A 19,473-nucleotide genomic window follows, 5' to 3' on the forward strand; every position below is an offset into this window, starting at 1 on the left:
ACTACATATACATATATAGATATAGATATATATATGTATATATTAAGCATGTTGTTATGCTATATTATTTTACTTTAAAACTTGTTCTTCTTTGGCATAACCTCATACCTCCCGTGTCTTTGAATACTCTCTAATTTACTTTTCTGCTTATAACTTCTTGATTAATTTGTCTCGTCTTATGTCAGATTAGAGTAGAAGATACAGATGTTCATCTCTGTCATGACTTACTCTAGAGAGTTTTACAATATAGTAAGAAGTGGTAACTCCTGCAACTAGTTACGCTTAGTTGACATTGTTTCCAAAATCCACTTGGGAAGAAATGGTAAAATGGAATTAATGTAACCTACAGTGAGTTTGTGTAGGCCATATACTTTGCCAAAGAGTTTAAGGTTACAGCCCACTATAATTTCGAAAGGATAATTTAAGGGATAAATGGAAATAGCTGATGAATTAAAAATTTTCTTTACATTTAGATCTGCTGTTTTATTTTATAAACTGAAGTTCAGTGCAATATCTCCAATTACGGACAAATCATACGTTCCCTAAAAAGGGAACCACATTCATCCAATCAAAATTTTAGAATTCAATAAGGTTCTGAAATATGGTAATTGACATAATATCCATGTTTTAGTGGTAAGATAAACGATGTTATGCAGGAGTTTATCTTGTAAGAAAATGGCAACGATCCAGAGCTAATAGATTACACTGGCCTTGGAAGCCAAGGATTCCTAATTCATGTTCTGCCTCTGACTCTTGTTGTGCTTGTGGCCAGGAAAAAGTCAATTAATCTCCCTATGTCTCGGATTCACATTTACAAAATGGAAATAAAGATATCAACCCTTCTAGTGGGTTGTAAATATTAATTATAAACAGACCTAAAGATGAAAAGCACACTAAATCACTATTAAACATCATTTAAGAAAACAACAGGAAAATATTTGGCATATAATATAATATAATATAATATACAATCAGAACACAATAGCATGGGAATAGCGTACAAACTAAATAAAAATGACTATCTTTTTGTACATAAATACACAAGGTATAGTCGACCAATCAAAGGTATTAGAATATCAAACCTTTCAGAGAGAGCATAAGATGATTGACAGCATTAAAACTTTTTCCCAACTATGACTTCAGATTCTAACTGTACATTTTCCATATCTACATCTATAACATGGTTTCTCCTTCCAAGCAACTATTTTTATAAAATTTATAACTAGGGCAACTTACAACAGAACATTTAGTTGAAAGTGCTAATTTCCTTCTTTATTAGGAACCTAAATATTGTACAGTAATAAAAGTAAGATACAAAGGACTAGATGTACAAATGATCCTGTTTTTGGAACACAAATATTCCCCCCAATATGTGTATATTTGTGTACGATTATATAAGTGTAGAGAAATATAGACTGGAATACAGTGTACCCCATGCTGTTTCAAGTGTTTCCTATTGGGTTGGAGTGGGATGGGGGGACAGAGGTACATAGAAAGAGGCAAAGAAGAGAGAGGGAGGTAGCAAGCACAGACAAATATGGTTGGGTATATGGATGGATGGATGGATCCTAAGTAGCTTTGGTAGTTGTCTTAGATCGAGTTGCCCAAAAGTAGACCCTGAGACAGGAATTCATGGGCAAATGATTATTAAGAAAGCTCCCAGGAGAAATAGTAAGAGAATGAAGTAAGCAGGACTATGAAGGAAGATGCCAACTAAACTCAGAATGACCAAGGCGAGCCCTGGAACCTAAACTACATCTCTGAGTTCATCCTACGGAGACAAAGAAGCTGAGCTTCCATATTCTGGCTCCAGTCGGTCATTGGTTACAAGCCTTAATGGAGATGTACGTGTGGTTTGCAGAAAAGAGTCATAGGCACTCTGGTGCTCTGTAGTGGCTCCAGTAGCCCAAGTTTACGTCTCTAAAGAAGGTGCGGGTACAAGCCTATAAAAGCAAAACACGGAAGCTGGGGGATGGGAGTAGGAACAGGTGAGGGTGATGGGAAGGCGGCACACCCACTGTTAACCGAGGCACTTGTCTCAGAGAGCGGACAGCGTTCCAATCCTCAGCTCGCTGTAATATTCACATTCTCCTCAGTCTTTAATTTATAGCGTTTAAACCTTACCTTTCCTTTTAATCAAAGTTACTCTGTATCGCTAACTCATAATAAATCCACAAACGATCAATATTTACACTATTCTCTGAGGAATTCATGCTGTTTTATTAAGTTCTCATTTGCATTAGGAGCATTATTCTGTAAATCACAAAAGAAGTTAAGCTGCTTGCGATGTGAAGTGTCTACACATGTCTGAGGTGAAACAGCATGCTGTTGTTACCAGTGACCTGTGCTCAGAGAATGAGGTAGATTAGAAATAGGCCCTGGGCTGGGTGTTCAAAGATTCGAGTTTGACTCAGACCTCAGCTTTCTTTGTCCTGTTTCCTCATCTGTAAAATAAGAGTCTAGGAAGATAATCTCTTACAGCTCTAGCTATGTCCAAATGCTACTTTTGTGCCTACACAGTTAATAGATACGTTATCTGAACCCCCAAAGGCTGTAGTTTTTTGTTTACAGCTACTGAAGTTAAATATGTGCATACATTTTAAAAAATGCTTCACCACAAGGAGCAGTGTTCTCCACACTGTAATCAAGGCCCTGCTCTGTTGTCTTGCGCGTGGAGAGAGGCCTGGAGGAGGAAGCAAACTACTTAGAGAGTCCCTATTCAATTCATCATGCTTGCCCAATTCTTAGTTACTTTTCTCTTTTCATGCTCAAAAAGCCCTTCATTTTCTTTGAACTCAAATGAATACTGTTTGAATATGAAAAGGTACTTAAAATAATGAAGAACATCAAGTATAAGTCACCAAAAAATTTCTATTTTTTATTTACTCACCAGCAGTGCTTTTCTTCAAAAACAAGCCCTACTCATAATGAGGGAACTGTTTTAAAAAAATGAAGACAATTTAGGTGATACAGACAAACTTTCTCTAACACTTTATGAAGTGGATAGTCTCCATTCAGAGAACTGCAAAATGAGGCAAAGGCAGGAAGGGTTTATGGGATAAAGTATAAAGAACATGGAAAGAAAAACAGAAAATATCTAGTTGGTTGGGGCCACATAGTCCACCTTGTTTGGCATGAGAAGGAACACAGAAATAAGTAGAGCCCAGAGTCATCTTGGCATTTGGGGGCTGGCTACTGGATGCACTGTGCTTCTGGTAGAGTGGAACACTTACAGGGACACGAAAGTGACCTAAGTTTCGTTTGCTGATGTGGCACCTGGGCGGGAGCAGCTCCATCTGGGGCCTAGGAAGTTACTTCAACAGAATCGAGACATCATCTGCTCCTAAGCACTCAGTCTCCACCTTCAAAATGGTGCAAACTGTCTTGCAGTCACAAAATATCAAAAATCCTGTTGAATATCAACATACCTTTCCCTTATCTATACTCTTCCCTTCTCTCTTTATCCTTTCTAGTCACATTCTTAATTTTTTCTCTCCTTTTTCTCTTATTTCTCTTGCATCTGTGTTTTTAAATTATGTTTACTAGAGTTAGTCTTGATTAGAGTCATGTGTGTGTATCTGACTCCCTCACTGGTTTGTAAGCCCCTGAAGAAAGGAGGTCATTTCTTGTTTGTCTTTGTCACCCAACCCCCAATGTGTTTGCTTTCAATCAAATTCTACATAAATTAGTAAAATCCTCTCTTTGTTCAGGACTCATACACAGGAAGTTGAAAAAGGTCACCTAGCCGCTGTGAAATTACACATAGCAATTAAAAAAAAGACAGCCTGCAAGACGTCCTATTTCTACCTATTTCTTCCTGTTTCTTTCTAAGAAAGACGCACACACAGATGTCCATCAGCTGAGAGAATGTTCTGTTAATCACTAGAATGTAAATCACGAGGGCAGGGATTTCTTTTGTCCACTTTAAGATCCCTGTGCTCAGAAAGGCATGTAGCTAATTATTCCTACACAATAATAGATGACTAATTTTATGCCAGGTACTTTTTAAAGTGTTTTGCATGGATTCAATAATTCAATTCTAATACAGCTCTTTCAGATAAATACTATTACTCTTCCCATTTTACAGATGAGGAAACTAAGAAACTTCACCAAAATTGCACAGCCAGTCAGTGGTTGTGAACGCTGGCCGTGATACTTGCATCACAACTGGATGTCTCAGAAACGTCAGTGCTTTCTGCTGATGCTGATTTTCTAGGCTCCCTGAAGCCAAATACTTCGTTACTCTCTGATGCCCATCTTGCATCTGTAAAATGGCAGCAATAAAACATACCTGTCTCACCAGGGCACTGTACAGCTCCACTAATTACCAACTGGCAGCTCATTTTGCAAACATGAGTCCCCCATAGTAGTTCATTATTCTTACATCCAGCATTTTAAGACACTGACTGCTAAAGTCTTCTCCTTAAAGTTCTCTTGTTAATTTTTACCACAGTCAGCAGTTTTTAGATTTTGTTCAAGAAAACTCATCAAAAGAAAGGAAACATTACTTATATCCAGAGGGTAACTAATTATCTACATAAAATACTGAATTAAAGTAGCTTGCCATTGTTTTGCCTTGTCCACCAATTATAGAGTAAGATATCTATGAGCTTTACGTAAAAATATATAATTTCAGGTCACGAGACTAATGTTTAACAAAAAGCTGAGGAGATTTATGGGAAGCTTTTTATTATGGGAACTATTTTCATCACTCGGATGATTTAAGGTAGCTTCGCTGGGGTCATTTATGAAAGTCACATGCTTCTCAATATCAAGCTTTGCACAATGTCCTTGCTCCTCTGCTCCCCTCCTGTTCTACTTTCTCAAGATAGCTTTTCCCTAGATAAGAATTCAATACCTTTCACTCATTTTTCTAAAGATACATAATCAGTAAACCTTCATTTTTATTTGATTAAAAATCTATGAAGCAATTATTATAGAAATAATCAACTGAAGACAGAAAAAAATCCTTCCTCGTGGAATGGTCAACATGCAGCCTCATTTTCTTTTGTTGTAGTTCCTCCACTTACACGTTTGTTCAAGGGAAAAAGAGAATTTCTCTTCACCTGCACGAGTGCTACTCTTGCCTCCATCCACCATCTAGGCACAGGAACATCTCTCGTTCATCCTCTGCATCCTCCTTCCCCCATGCCCAACCAACCTGTGCATTTTGTAACCTAAGTGTAAAGCTAAATGCGTTATTACACAGGAACTAAGAAAGGGGTGATTGAGCAAAGGGCATCTGGGCCACCTGGATCACCTGAGGATCTTGTTGACTGGAGGTGGGTTAAGGGGGTTGGGATGAGGATGTGTAATTGGAACAAGCTCCCGGGGGGTTGCTCGCACTGCTACTCCAAGGCCCACGCTTTGAATTGCGAGTCTCTAAGGCCCTCTTCTCATTACCCCACTTTCTCAAGTGTGGACAGAGGGGAAATAATCACAACCCTCCAAACATACTCATGACCTTAAGTGCCACACCTCTTTATAACTGGCAGGACCTCGTAGATGTCACGTGGTTTGTATGATTTTAGAACCTAAACTATTCGAGGGAAGCAAAATGCGGTAAAGAAAGGACCAAGTCCGTTTCAGATGCAGTTAAGTGTTTCGGATGCAGTTCACCTGAGATGGTGAATAAAGTTAATTAAAACAACATTACCTGAGAGAAAATAGACAGCAAGGGAATTCACTGGTACACACACTCTCTGTGGAGATTTCGTGGCCAGTTTCCACGTTGTGCAGCAGACACCACACAATGCAGAAGCCTGTCTGGTTTAGTGAGCCCAGAGAGTCCCTGGTGTCGGGAGCAGAGATTCTCGTGGTAGCAAGCCTGGGATCGGTGCCAGTGCTGCACCAACAGCAGCATCCGGATGGTTTGAACGTGTCGGAATAGGAAGAGATGAGATATTTACACCATTGCATCAGCATAGAGTCTGCACGCATTTGAAAATTACAAGTGTCTACTGACTCCTCTAGTGTTAAATTGTCTACTATTTCATAAGAGTTATACTATCTTTTGTTTGATTTGAAAGATGGGTTTGTTTAAAATTATAGAAGCTGGATTTAGTATGTCAAAGATTTGATACATCTGGAAAAGGAGAAAATAAAGTTGATAGAACTAAGTATTCTAAATATATTTCATTCAAACCTTTAGAATAAACCTAAATTTATAGACTGAAATGAAGGTTATAAACGTAATGAGTATTATAAGTCTATAATCTGCTTTCCAAGAATAAAACAATACTCTCTCCACATGCTCAGAGGGCTAGGATTCTTACATAGTCTCCAGAAATGCAACCTGGGCCCTGATGCTCTTTCGTAACACCAGGTAGGGCTGCACAGTAGTGACACCAGGTAGGGCAGTGCAGTAGTAACACCAGGTAAGGCTGCACAGTAGTAACACCAGGTAAGGCTGCACAGTAATTGCCACTCCTGCCAACTTGCTATATCTCACTTGGCTCTAAACTCCACAACATTTTCTTTCAATTTCACATCCTAAAGTCATAATCAGTTGCTTTGAAATTCCTGGTCATGCTTTTCTTAAATTGCTATTTCATCACTTTCCTGAATTCCATGTGTTTATCTCTTTCTTAATGGGGGTAAAGTAAACTAAGTTGTTTTTCAATTCTGAAACTCCATGATTGCATAAGCTTATTATTTTAATGTGTCTTGCTTTGCTGTGCAAGGTGATAAGAAATAACCAAGTAAGAGTAAAGTAGGAATGAGAGATTTGATGTTTCCGATGAAAATATGAAATATGGAAAAATTACAGAAAAGTATATAAAAACCTTAAGAATGAAAGAGTAATTCAGTTTCTTCTACTATTTGGAAAATCTGCATATTTTACAACCAAGTTTTGTACTTCTAAGAAAAGAGAAAAATATAAGGCTAGTTTTAAGTGATTAATTACTCACATAAATTTCCACCTCCTCTTAAAAAATAGCCTCGATGAAGTGTCTGGGCTGATGCCCACCAAGAATCAGTGTAGCCATGGAATATGAAAAATTAGGATTTTTCTATTATATTTTCATTCCTTCATAAAATTCCTTCTGGGGACTAACAAGGACACAAATTCAAACTTCCTCTAAATTTCTGATCTGGTTTGGTGAAAATCAGAGGAACAGGAATCCCACAGAGAGGTGTTACTTGACTGTAACATTGCCTTGAATTCAGGCTGCCTTCAGTCAGCCTTCAAAGGACTACCCTTCCATTAACAGAAAACGTAAACATCATGTTGTTACCTTTGAAAGCCAAACATACAAGTCAGACATCTAACTTTCTATCCTAAAAAGATGAAAGAGTGCATCCTACTATATGATGCCTGTGGGTAAATCTTGCCAGATTTTCTAATAGAAATTTCACACTAAGAGTTGCAATTAGATTATGTCTCTAAGCCTTCACAGGTCTCCCCTGGTCACAGCCTTATTAAAATGTCCACTGAGACATACTCCCAGGGGAGAAATGCAAGTTTTGCTCATTTCAAATGCAGTGAAAACTACAGCGATATTTTTGCCTATTCTTTAAACAATTACCATTTGGGGCCAGAAGTACAAACATAATTACCAATCCATAAATTTACCTTTTCTCTTCTGATACTCTGCTGCCACTCTCTTCCATCTGGCACTCAATAAAAAAATTTATAAATTGAGTAAAAATGCATTTATTTCTTCCAAGGATTTTGAAGCCTGTAATTGTATGAAAAACCTTGTGAAGTTACCTTGAGAGATTTTCTAAAACAGATGAGGTGACTGTTCACAGGTGCATTGTTTGGCTCCGTTTTCCTTCAGGGATTTATTAGGAAATGCTAATGGAGGGAATATGGACCACCTGGCAGAGGAGCAACTTTTCTTGGTAGCCAATCAGGAATTTGGTGTGGTTTCCTCCCTGGAAATAGTTCACTCGAGTAAATGCTTTTGTGAAAGGTGTGTACGTGTTTTTAAACCGTGCATTTTTAAGCATGGGTTTTATTAGTCCCCATAGACTTCAAAACATTGTAATACTATAAAGAAAATCCAACCTTTCATACAAATTTTCCTTAATAAATATATGAGCATCTCTGTGCCTCTGCTTCCTGACTTTATCTGCAGATTTTTTACTGCCAGAGGGGAGGTCTGACGTGGAAGGTTTCTAGTGTATCCAGAGTTGGGAAACCTGCCCTGTTGGAGCAGGGAACCCTTATTTACTGAAGGCCACAATTTGATTTTGTTGTATAAATTAGAAAAATTAAAATGAGTCAGAAGTTAAAATGCTTGCAATTCTAATCGTAAAAACTACTTTTTCCAGTCTTGAGTAAGGTAGAGAACAAAATCTTGGTATTAATACCTAAGGTGGATTATGAAAAAGCAAAAGAAATTCTAGCATTTACTCAGTGCCCTTTACCTGTGTTAACTCATTTTAAGATAAGTTAATTAGCTACTAGCTAATTGAGAGACACCTAGCTACTTCACGATTCCCACTTAGATTTTAACCTCCAACTGGCAACTTAATGAGAAACTGTAATAAAATATATTTAGGTATTGATGGAACATTAAAAGTGACTGGACTATTGCTTATTTCTTTTTTCTTCTGTCCCTTATTTAATTTTTGGTGGCTCTTTAGTTAATTCACATTGATATTTATGAAATAAAGTATTTGACACTTAAGAACAAAAATGTACTATAATTTAAAATCACAAAGCAATTGAAATGAAAGTGAACTGGGTAGTTCTGCTGTCACCTCTGTCTCTAACTAGTTGTGGACCTTGGGCAAGCCGTTAAACTTCCCTTTGCTTAGTTTCTGTCAACCAGATTGACAACGGCCTTATTACATTTTCAGCTCTTTTTCAGCTCCTCAAGAACCAAAGGAAGTAGTACTCTGTCTAGTCATGGATTTTGACAGACCTGAGTTGAAATTCAGGCTTTGACGCTAATTAACTATGGGACCACAGGCAACTAGTTGTATTTCCCTAAGCCTTAATTTCCTCATCTGTTAGGAGAGAAATGATAACAACCACATAAGCAATTATGAATAATAAATTAAATGAGACTTTTAAATGTAAATCATTTCACTTACTGCTTGGAAAGAGTAAGTACTCAATGCATACAACCTGCTAAAATTGGTGTTAGTTTCTGTACACTACCAGTGCTGGTTTTACTGTGGTCCAGTCCCTGCATAGAAGGTCCTTTAAATTTTTGTTACCCAAACTTAAATTTTTGTTACCCAAACCGCAAGCATGAGCATCAAAAGGCTTATTCTCTTCTATAGATGATATGGTAATAAGTCAGACACATGTAAATACAGTAACTCATATGTAAACTACAGAGCAGAACCAGGACCTACATTTAAAAACTATCTTCTGCATCATTACTAACCAACTGATACCATCCCATAACATTATTTTATTGTCTCTGAATAAGTTTTAGTATAAGCATGTGATAATATTCTAATTTGGAAATTACAAAATTTATTTTTTAAAATATAAATGTACATCTTTTAGGAAATATAAATCATTTGACTTTAAATAAAGACAGAAAAATTATTCTTATAACTTAGATATAAATGGACAGTAGTATGGCCTAATTATGGAAAATGTATCATTATTACTGTAGTTTCCAAGTACATATTAGACATATAGAGGATAGCAAGGATATATTTTGCTTTGATACACGATTCTCACCCTTCTATTTAAAACAAGTTCTTTATACTGTATGAGAACAGCTCATGAAGCATGGTGTTCTACTTATTTTGGCAGATTTTATTATTTCCTTACTCCCTAGTTGGAGTAAATTACTTTACTGTGCCTGCTTTTTCATCTCTTCCCTCATAGTTTTCATTTCTTCTATGCCTTCATATCCTTAAAGGCTAGAGTAGATTATGCAGATGCTCTATGACAGCCCACGTTCTCTTTCCCTTGTTTACCATCTTTGCAATAGCACTCTTCCCTCCCTGATTATTGATCATTCACGGAAGTTGAGATATATTGAAAAGTGGGCAATATTGTGGTAAATATATAAAGATTTCATTTACAAAGAGATTCCAAAACTGAGAGCATGAGAGCCCTCTCATAATTATAGAATTTAAAATATGAATGGTCATTAGAGTTAATTTAATCTAACTGTCTTATATATCTTAGAAAGCTAGACCCAGAATAACTGTGGCTTGCGTGACCTTGGCCAAGACCACATTACAGATGTGCTGAATGCAAAGCCAGTCGTCTTCTAATATTCCGTGTTCTCTTCTTAGAAAGCACCACCAATTAGGAGATGTTTCATAGGCTACCCTCACATGAAAAGATGATAAACAGTAAGCTCATCTACAGATGCAGCAATAGTTTTCTATTGCTGCATAACAAATTACCCAAAAACTTAGCAGCTTAAAACAATGAAAGCATGTCATCTCTCAAGGTGTCTGAGAATCAGAAATGCAGGAGTGGCTCAGCTGGCTGGCTGTGACTCAGGGTCTCCCAGGGGTTGCACGCAAGCTGTCAGCTGGAGGCTCAGCTGAGGCTGTGGAATCTTCTTCAACCTCACCCATGTGACTCTGGAAAGCTTTGGCTGTTTTGTCACATGGGCCTGATGGCCTCTAAAAGGAATGCACATTCAAGACCAAAGAGGCAGTGTCTTTTATCACCTAATCACACACAGACCAACCCTAGTAAATTATGGGAGGCGTTGCATAACTGTAAATACTAGAAGGTGGGGATCATTGGGGTCAATCTTGGGACTGGCTGCCATATCAGGCTTCTTGGAAGAATCTATGGTGTTTCAGTTTGGCTTCAACAGAAAAATGATCTGTCAGGAAATGCTATGTACCTATTCTGAAATGCCCATGGTTTTTAAAAAATAGTTCAGTAATAAAGCCATTTCAATTTTTAGAATTTTCCTGGAAGAATGGATAATGCTGTCCAAAGTTCAACATATAAACCTTAATACATACAATGGATCTCTTTTTTTCCAAATAATTCAGTCATGTCATTTAAGTAGCCCATGTAGCTATTTTTCTGTCTCTAAAATAAAAGTAAAATAAACAACCTAACTACATTTCCAAGCAATCTCATGCTTACTCCTCATTATGAAGATTAAAAAGAAAAACTTACACCTTCGACCTTATATTCAGCCACAACTAAGGATTTATGTTGCTCTGACTCTTGCAAGACCTTAACAAATTTTGACAAAGTAGACCAGATCCCATGAGCGCACAATTCCCTGGCTTTACAAAAGGATAAAGCCACCTCGGAAACAACAGAGGTCTTCTCTCCCTAACTGATCACTCCTAGCTAATAAAGAAATATAGGAAAGTAGTTAATATTGTGTAATTAAAATTTAATTTATGAAACAGATTTCTAAACTTGATAATATGAACTGACACAGTGCCTTCTCAGGTTATTAATAAATGAAATATTTGGACTTTTCCCAAATCAATATTAATTGAAGTATCAAAATATGTAAGTATTGGGGCCAGCCCAGGGGCGTAATGGTTAAGTTCATGCCCTTAGCTTCAGCAGCCCTGGCTCATGGGTTCATATCCCTGGCATGGACCTACACACTGCTCCTCAGGCCATGCTGTGGCAGCGTCCCACATATAAAGTAGAGGAATACAGGCACAGATGTTAGCTCAGCGACAATCTTCCTCAAGCAAAAAGAGGAAGATTGGCAATGGATGTTAGCTCAGGGCCGCCAGTCTTCCCTGCCAAAAAGAGAACAAAAAAAACGAAAAAAAAAAGCAAGTAAGTATCCTGCTGCAGGGTTGTATAAGAAGTCGTGGGAAGATTAATAGATCAACTCAAAGTATGAAAAGATTAGCCAAAGTAGTAGTATGAATCCGTGCACGCACATGCACGTGTGTGTGTGTGTGTGTGTGTGTAAGTGGAAAATTAAATCAAGAAAGGCCATTTCCCAAGAAATCTGTATCTGGATTTGTATTACCTAGTATATTCAAGTAAGTGTTTTAACAAAGGCCTTGCTAGAACCAAGGCATCTCCCGGCTTCCACCAATCCTCCGAGCTCTGCTATTTGGCTCAGCTTTTCTAATTGTTAATCAGCACATCTCTTTAAAAAGAAATTTCTTTGAGAAAATGCATTACTTTCTTAATTTAGAAAGATAGTTAACATCCTCAAGAAATGCATCAGACCTTTAAAATTTAGAAAAAAAATAATTACTACAGAAGCGCTCTGAGTTAAACTATCACAACAGAACTCTCTTCGCATATTCCCACTTGGTGGGCGATGTGTAGTAAGGGGCTTCATTTCCCGGCTCTGCTATTATTATCCTGACTGCTCAGGGGGAGACTTAAGTATCTGAGACTCCCAGATGAGGGGGACCTGTCTGTGTTCTGCTTCAAATAAGTAGAAATAATTATGAGGCTCCTCTGACCAGATTTAATTTTTGCCTTGGAGAGTAAGGCAAGGCCCCTTGCAACAGCCATTATTAATGACACTGATATAATTATAATTTGAAAAAAAGGAAATCTGCACAGAAAAATCAATTATAAACCACCAATGTTCCTTGGGCTCTCAGAGAGGTTCTGTGCCTACTGCTCCTCCTGACCTCTCCATTAAGAGACTGGTTGGCTGTACTCCTAATGGTTGCCTTCAGTTATTCACAGGGGATTTCTAAGCTTTTGTGTTTCATACTAAAATGGCCTGGAGAGCATTTCCTGATTGTCTTTCCTGCAGAACAGAAAGGTCAGTCTGAGGAAAACAGTAATCCAGGTGGCTTTGCTCTGAAAAGGTGACTCAGGATCCTCTCCAATTAGCACCTTTTGTTATGCAGACATTGATCCTCGTAAAATGAAGCAAACAATATATGATGGCATTGCCGTCTGAAAAATTACAGGAAAAAATAAAGAGTCAAGATAGTCATTAGGAATAGTTATCGGTATCTGAGGCGAGCCTGGTTTGAGCATCTGCGTTTATCAACCCTTGTTTTGTCACATTCCACTTCTCTTAACATTAGTCCATGAGTGTCCCATTAAGATCATCCAATATTAATTAGTCTCCAGATGTGAGTGGTGTTTGTAATTCTGTCTTATCTATTCCTTTGACACCTTGAATCTCGGAAAATTTTCTGGAAGAAAATACAGCTGAAGGGAAAATTTGAGATGAAGACAAACGTACAGAGTGGTATGAACTATCGCGGGCGCAGTGCCGCTGAGGTTGGGATGTGAACTTGTGAAAGGCCAAGCAGACTTAAACTGGCCCTGCATAGGTTCCTCAACTTGATCATATATGTCCTTTGATTAAAAGATCTTGCCAGATTTTTGACCAAGTTCATAGATTGAAGGATTTTTCTTGGTTTTATTAGAGGAACTTATTAAGGAAGTGGTCTTTGAACTGAATGAGATCTGGGACTTGTAGGAAATGTATTCAAGGATTTATTTGTATCAGCCCACAAAATGGACATTTCAAACACTTTCATGTACACTCTCTGATTTCTGTCTCTTTGTTAAATTAGATGATCAGAAGCAAAGTGTCTGCGGCACATTATCTAAGCCTCTTGAGAAAAGATTACTTCAGTCAATTGAAATCCAATAACATGCCTGTACTCTGCCTTCAAAACATCGGTTGAAGTTACTGTCTGCTGATTTATTCATAGTCTTTATTTTAAGAAGCACTTGTATTTTCCTACTTGAGTGCTGTTTGAGGAAAAATCTAATTTTCTAACTTTAGTATTATATAGTTTGTTGTAAAAAAATATATGTTTCTGAGTTTCACTTAATTGCTAGGAATTTTAAACCCAATTTTTGACCCAAGTACTATAATCTGTGGAATACAGAAATCTAAAATATATACTTCTTTTTATTCTGAAAAATGAACGTTTTAACATGAGTTAATATTTTGTTATAATATAGGAAAAAGTGAAGATTAGGAAAAAAGAAAAAAGGAAAAAAGGAAAAAGTGAAGATATAGGAAAAGACAGGAAAGGAAAGAAGGAAGAAATTAAAATTTATTAAATATCTATTATGAGCCAAGTCCTGAGCTACGCATTTTTGCTACCTGTCTGACAGCAAATCCAGAATTCTTTCCTTCATACTTTGTTGTCCCCTGAAAATTAAATCCAAGACTTATAATCTAAAGTTACATTAGAATTAGTTAAATGAATTTCTGTAGTAAAAATCCTTTATGTATACCACTTTAAATAATTAAAAAGATAAAACATTTTCATTTTTGGCTTAGGTACTAACCCACAATGGGAAGATATTTAATATTAACAGTTGTGGCAAAACAGGAAGACAGGAGTGTTCCAGCAAAGCGAACAGTTGCGCAAAAACCCAAGACAGACACGAAGCTCAAGGAAGGGACGGTTTACTCTGGCTTGAGTACAGTAGGGGAGGAAGAGGAGATGAGGCTGAAAGAGCCTGGAGAAGAAAGCCAAGTACACACTTCCTCCCTCCCAGGCATCCACCTTCCCTCCACCCTTCCATCCACCTTTCCTTCCTTCCGTCCTTCCACCCTTCCTTCCTTCCATCCTTCTCTCCTTCCTCTATTCATTCTTCCTTCCGTCCTTCCACCCTTCCTTCCTTCCATCCTTCTTTCCTTCCTGTATTCATTCTTCCTTCAGTCCTTCCACCCTTCCTTCCTGCTTTCCTTCCCTCAGTTAAGGAATATCTATTGAATATCAACATGTATGCTGTTTAGCACTGCAGATTCATGTTAAGGATGATATTTAAAATTTTAAATAGTGCTTTATTATATTTGGTTAAATATTCTTAAGATAAATTAATGCTCATTAAAAATTTTTTCCCTATCATTGACTATAGAATATCTTCATATCTTTCATTAGTACCATTTTAACTTTCAATTATTTTTACCCAATCCATTACTCAGGAAACTAATCAATTTTATACCTCCCATTCACTTGTTTTCCTTTAGAAATGTACAAATCAGGATAGGTGTTTATAAATGTCTTTCTTTAAAATGTTTGCAATCATAATAGTACATTTGATTCATAAGTTTAATTTCCCAAAATATTTAGTTTGGAATGAATCCAAAACAAAATATTACAATATTTCAAAATAGAAAACATTTCAGTAAATTTATATCCATGATCAAATGTTTATTAAAAACAATGATAATCTCCATGTCTTTAATTGCAACTTTATTTTATTTTAAACATATACGTCATTTACTAATTAAAGAAAAGTTTGCAGGGACAAAAAGGAATTTCAGGTTTCCGCAGCCCTTTCTGGGGCTCTGCCCGTCCCCAGTGCTGGACTGTGAGTTCCCCTGGGGTCACAGCTGCTGCGTCTTTCTGGGGCTCTGCCCGTCCCCAGTGCTGGACTGTGGGTTCCCCTGGGGTCACAGCTGCTGAGTCTTTCTGGGGCTCTGCCCGTCCCCAGTGCTGGACTGTGAGTTCCCTTGGGGTCACAGCTGCTGCGTCTTTGGGTCTCCTCCAACTAGCACTGCCGGACAGATAATTCAATAAAAATTGAGAAATAAGTGACTATAAGAATGCATGATTTATTACCCTTAAACTTCCACTGTCTTTTCTCCTGTGTTTCTATTTTTTGTGGGGTTATTTGCTGAGGAAGATAGCCTTGAGCTAACATCTGTGCCAATCTTCCTTTATTTTGCATGTGGGTTGCCACCATAGTGCGGCCACCGACCAGGTGTAGGTCCATGCCTGGGAACCAAGCCCAGGCCACCAAGCAGAGCATGCCAGACTTAACCACTAGGCCACTGGGGCTGGCTGGCCCTCTCCTGTATTTTTTTTTAGTTGAAAAAAGTGCTGTGTCACTTAGTCTTGGTAGAAAGTGGCTTACTGGCTTTTAAGAGTGATGCCAAAGTAGGTATTCTGAAAGGTTCTTCCTTTGCAAAATAAATAGCTATGAATAAGGCATACTCTTGCTGTTAATTTTGGTCTCACAAAAGTGAAAGGAGAATTTCAATGCCTTTCCCTGTGCAAAAGGAAAAAAAGACCTGAGCGTGAAGGAGAAACACAGCTGTCATTCTGGTCTGTGGGCTTTCTCTGAGTCGGTTTCTCAGTGCTTTGAATGCACCACTGTCAGAATCAGTGTTTGGCTGCCAGCCAGCAGGGGTCCTGACCCTGCGGCTCCTGTTCTGGCCCAAGACACTCAAGCAACCCTGAAGCGGTACCATGTCGGCAGCAACCCCTGGCTTCTTAAAGACGCGGAAGTCCTCTCAGGAGAAAGCTTTCAAAATTCAGGACCCAAAGACCCCACAGATTATGATCAGGCAATAATATCACAATCAGAGAACACCAAGCACAGGAAAAGCAAGACATGAATGAGTCAGCAGAAACAATCAGCAACTGAGTTAGAATCCCAAGGACTGCATGTGTTAAAGAAGCATACATACAACAGCTGTATACGGAACAGTAAAAAAATAACAAATTCAGTCACAAAAGTGAGAAAAAGACAAAAAGAATAGGCAGATTGGGGGGAAATGAAACTTCTAAAATGAAAAAATATAATTATTGCAAAAAAACCCTTAAGCAATGGATTAGAGTCATACATTGTGTATTTATATCTGTACATAGACAGATAGATAGATAAGGAGATAGATACTTTCATTATATATATGACAAATAATAATAAAAGAAGCATTTAATAAACTTAAAGATGTATGTGAAAATATTGCCCAGAATTCAGCACAAAGAGACAGGTAAAAAGAAAATATAATAGAGGAGTAAAGAGGTGTAGAGAATAGATTAATGTACACTGAGCTGGATACTGAGAAAGAAAAAACAGAAGAAATAGACAGGATGTAATACATGAATAATGGCTATGAATTTCTAGAAGCAATGAATCCAGAAAGTATAACATATCCAAAACAGGAAAAGTAAAAAGGATTCATGTCTAGAAAATTTAAAGAATTGCAGAATATAAAAGCAGCAGAGAAATGAGACAATTCTTTTTTTTTTTAACTAATACATGTGGGGTTTTTTTCTTTTTTTTAATTGAAGTAACAATGGTTTATAACATTATAAAGTTTCGGGTGTGCATCATTATATTTTGATTTCTGTGTGGATTCTGTCATGTTCGCCACCAAAAGACTAATTACAATCCATCACCACAAACATGTGCCTACCCCTTTCACCCGCCTCCCTCGCCACTTCCCCCATGCTAACCATCAATCCATTCTCTGTGGTTATGGGATGGTTCATTGTGGTTTTTATCTTCTATTTATGAGTGATCATATGGTATTTGACTCTCTCCCTCTGACTTATTTCACTTAGTAAAATGCCCTCAAGATCCATCCATGTTGTCACCAATGGCCAGATTTCATCATTTTTTTATAGCTAAGTAGTATTCCATTGTGTATATATACCATGTCTTCTTTATCCATTTGTCCCTTGATGGGCACCTAGGCTGCTTCCAAGTCTTGGCTATTGTGAATAATGCTGCAATGAATAGGGGTGCATATCTTTACACTTCAGCGTTTTTCTGTTCTTTGGACAAATACCCAGCGGTGGAATAGCTGGATTGAAAGGTGGTTCTATTCTTAAGTTTTGGAGGAATTCCCATACTGTTTAGCATAGTTGCTGTACTAGTTTGCACTCCCACCAGCAGTGTATGATGGTTCCCTTTTCTCCACATCTTCTCCAACACGTGTTATTTCCTGTCTTATTAATCATAGCCATCGTGACAGGAGTGAGGTGATATCTCATTGTAGTTTTGGTTTGCATTTCTCTGATAGTTAGTGATGTTGAATATCTTTTCACTTGCCTGTTGGCGATCTGTATATCTTCTTTGGATAAATGCCTGTTGGAATCTTTTGCCCATTTTTTAATTGGGTTGTTATTTTATGTGTGTTAATGTTATTTTGGATATTGACCCATTGTCAGATATATAGTTTGCAAATATCTTCTTCCAATTGTTAGGTTCTCTTTTCATTTTGTTGATGGTTTCCTTTGCTGTGCAGAAGCTTTTTAGTTTGATGTAGTCCCACTTGTTTCTTTTTTCTATTGTTTCCCTGGCCCCATCAGATAAGGTACTTGAAAATATGTTGCTAAGACAAATGTTGAAGAGGGGAGAAGTTTCATGGCTTCAGGTCTTACATTCAAGCCTTTAATCCACTTTGAGTTGATTTTTGTGCATGGTGTAAGATAATGGTTTACTTTCATTCTTTTGCATGTGGCTGTCCAGTTTTTCCAGCACCATTTATTGAAGAGACTTTCCTTTCTCCATTGTCTACTCTTTGCTCCCTTGTCAAAAATTAGCTGTTCAGAGATGTGTGGGTTTATTTCTGGGGTCTTGATTCTGTTCTGTTGATCTGTGTCTCTGTTTTTGTGCCAGTACCATGCTGTTTTGGTTACTATGGCTGTCTGGTGTATTTTGAAATCGGGGAATGTGATACCTCTTGTTCTTTTTTCTCAGAGTTACTTTGGCTTTTGGGGATCTTTTGTTGTTCCATATAAATTTTAGGATTCTTAGTTCTATTTTTGTGAAAAATGTTTTTGGAAGTTTGATAGGGATTGCGTTGAATTTTTAGATTGCTTTAGGAAGTATGGACATTTTAACTATGTTAATTCTTCCAATCCAAGAGCATGGAATATCTTTCCATTTCTTTGTGTCTTCTTCAATTTCTTTCAACAATGTTTTATAGTTTTTAGTGTACAGATCTTTCACTTCTTTGGTTAAGTTTATTCCTAGGTATTTTGCCTTTTTTGCTGCGGTTGTAAATGGGGATGTATTCTCATTCTCTTTCTACTACTTCATTGTTAGTGTATACAAATGCAACTGATTTTTGTATGTTGATATTGTATCCCGAAACTTTACTGTATTCATTTCTTATTTCTAAAAGTTTTTTGGTTGATTTTTTAGGGTTTTCTATATGTCAAATCATGTCATCTACAAATAGTGACAGTTTCACTTCTTCCTTTCCAATTTGGATCCCTTTTATTTCTTTTTCTTGCCTAATTGTTCTAGTTAGGACTCCCACTACTATGTTAAATAAGAGTGGTGAATGTGGGCATCCTTGTCTGGTTCCTGTTCTTAGAGGGATAGTTTTCAGTTATTCTCCACTGAGAATGATATTGGCTGTGGGTTTGCCATAGATAGCCTGTGTTATGTTGAGTTACTTTCTTTCTATACCCATTTTATTCAGAGTTTTTATCATAAATGGATGCTGTATCTTGTGAAATACTTTCTCTGCATCTATTGAGATGATCGTGTGATTTTTGTTCTTCATTTTCTTAATGAGGTGTATCATTTTGATTGATTTGCAGATGTTGAACCATCCCTGCATTTCTGGAATAAATCCCACTTGATCATGGTGTATGATCTTTTTCATGTATTGTTGTGTTTGATTTGATAGTATTTTGTTGAGGATTTCTGCATCAATGTTCATCAGTGATATTGGCTTGTAATTTTCTTTTTTTGTGTTGTCCTCATCTGGTTTTGGTATCAGGATAATGTTGGCTTAATGGAATGTGTTAGGAAGCTTTCCCTCTTCTTCAATTTTTGGAAGAGTTGAGAAGGATAGGTATTAAATCTTCTTTGAATGTTTAGTAGAATTCACCAGGGAAGCCCTTTGG

General features: G+C 37.3%; 1 protein-coding gene across 7 annotated transcripts in view; it reads left to right on the forward strand.

Annotated features, from left to right (window-relative positions):
- Nucleotides 1-19,473, forward strand: part of EPHA6 (EPH receptor A6) — a 792,264-nt gene that overhangs the window by 506,838 nt on the left and 265,953 nt on the right. The gene's annotated exons all lie outside the window — the stretch shown is intronic.

The sequence above is a fragment of the Equus asinus genome, chromosome 5, assembly GCF_041296235.1.
Source record: "Equus asinus isolate D_3611 breed Donkey chromosome 5, EquAss-T2T_v2, whole genome shotgun sequence".
In the NCBI taxonomy this organism is placed as follows: Eukaryota; Metazoa; Chordata; class Mammalia; order Perissodactyla; family Equidae; genus Equus; species Equus asinus.